Here is a 2,344-nt window from a genome sequence, read left to right on the forward strand (position 1 = left end):
AGGAGAATGGGTTTTGAACCCCCATTTTACAAATAAAGAAACTGAGGCATCGAGAAGTGAAATGACTTGTCCAAGTACACATGGCAGACAAACATTAGAGCGGCACCGACTCCCAGGCCCGTGGTCTTTCCACTGGGCCACGCTGTCGCTCTCCCTCAGCAAGCCCCGGGTACCACCCGCCAGACATCGCCAAATCCCGGACCTCCACGGCAGCTCGAGGGATGTTTTCACCGTCAACTAGAGGAAGCACATCTCAGAGTTAGCGACAAAACTGTCCCCGAGGAAGTTTGGCAGGCGGAAATATCACTGGGCTCTGGATGTTTCCGATAAGGATGAGCGGGCCTTGATGGGCTATTTTTGATCGAGTTATGGCTCTAGAGGAGAAAAGTTAGGCGTGCTGAACAGACTATCCCTCCACACCAATATAGACGTCGGAGGCAACCGCCAGACTAAATTCTGGCCGGAACAGATCGTTGTTCTGTTCTAACAACAGCATCGCCTTATGTGCTTCTGCAACCCCTCCTAGTAGGGCAGCTGAAACACGGAAGACCCAGTGACCAGTTAGCCAGAGGAACTTCAACCCCATAAATTTAGACGGAGGACCTTCCTCCCCCTGAGAGAACGTAGCAGGCCTAATGCAAACATCCATCCGAGCGGATCGCTGAAGTCTCAGATTAAGATTCAGAGGCCTTTTCAAATCGTCTGCCACATTACGCGACGATTGCGTTCGATCCTGTCGGAGCCAAATTAGACCATAAAAAAACCTCCCCACGTGCCAAGGTGTTCTAATAGCTAATTAAAATCGCAATCTACTTCACAAGGTAACAAGTCGAATGGTACTTGTTTATTTTAATCTAATTCGGGTTTGTACTTGGGTTCACTGGGCTAAGGATATAGAGGGGAGGGTTTCGGTTTATTTTTTTAACAGGGCGTCGACTCGTCTCATTATCTTTTTAAGTTCTGTAAAGGACTTTGCACTGGAAGAGGATCTTGGTGATAGTTGGATGGTGCACAATTGAGTCGGGTTCATGCCATGCGTGGGAGGGTCAGAGGGGGTCAAGGACTTTGAAGGCAGGATGTCATTTTATTTACATATCTCCCTAAGGACTTGTAAGATAGACTCTACGCTCCCTAGAGCAGGGATCACCTCTTCATAATAAGACTAATAATTGTGGTATTTGTTAAGAATTTACTGTGTGATTTGTAAACAAAGCAGGTTGGACACAGTCCCTGTCCCTCATGGGGCTCACAGTCTCAATCCCCATTTGACAGATGAGATAGCTGAGGCCCAGAGTGACTTGCTCAAGGTCACACAGCAGGCAAATTGCAGACCCGGGAATAAAACCCATGACCTTCTGCCTCTCAGGCCCGTCCTCTATCCACAAGGCCATGCTGCTTCTCCCAGAGCGCTTAGTACAGTGGATGGCACATCGACACTCAGTGGTGTTGATGGATCGAGTTATAAGCTAAGGGAGGTGGGAAACGTTCTCCCGAAATAAGGAATCAAGGATTCCATCGCGGAACACCCGCTGGTTGGAGACACTTGGTCCGCCCGTGTTTCTGGAAGAAGAATGGTCCGAGTGGTCAAGCCAGCTGGCCAGGGGTGCAGAAGAGCAACCTCACCTCTTTGGAGATGTGGCTTTCAGCCGCCAGCCCGGCTTGGAAACCACGAGGGAGAGAGGTTGGCCTCGAAATCGAGAGACCAGGGTTCTAATTCTAGCTCTGCGCCTAGCCTGCTGTCACTTTTGACAATCCACTTGACCCCTCTGTGTCAAGCTTTTCCACTCCTGAAAAGTGTGGAGAAGTAGAAAGAGCCTGGGCCCTGGGAGCCAGGGCAACTGAATCCTAATCCTAGCCCTGCCGTGTACCTGCTGTGTGGCGTTGGGCGAGACACTTAACTTCTCTGTGCCTCAGTTCCCTCACCTGTAAAATGGGGATTCAATACCCGTTCTCCTTCCTGCTTAGACCGTGAGCCCTCTGTCGGACCTGATGACCTTGTGTCTACCCCAGTGCTTAGAACAGTGCTTGACACATAATAAGCGCTTTAATAGACACCACAGAGCATTATGACATTATTGAAGAGGAGGCTTTTATTAGATTACTAGATATTAAAGTGGAGACTTCTGTTTCAAATGTGGAGCATTCAATAGTTCTAGACAATAGAAGAGCTCCCTGATTTCTTAATAAACCTACGGTGATGTCCGGCTCTACGTGTGCGTATGTAACTCCGAACTGCGTCTCACTGATGAGAGGCTGGGACAGTGACTCGCCCCAGCTTCAACATCTTATTAAAAGCTCCCCTCCTCCTAGAGGGCTTCCCCAACTAGGCCCTTATTTCCTCTTC

This window comes from Ornithorhynchus anatinus, chromosome 12 (genome assembly GCF_004115215.2).
Source record: "Ornithorhynchus anatinus isolate Pmale09 chromosome 12, mOrnAna1.pri.v4, whole genome shotgun sequence".
Taxonomy (NCBI): domain Eukaryota; kingdom Metazoa; phylum Chordata; class Mammalia; order Monotremata; family Ornithorhynchidae; genus Ornithorhynchus; species Ornithorhynchus anatinus.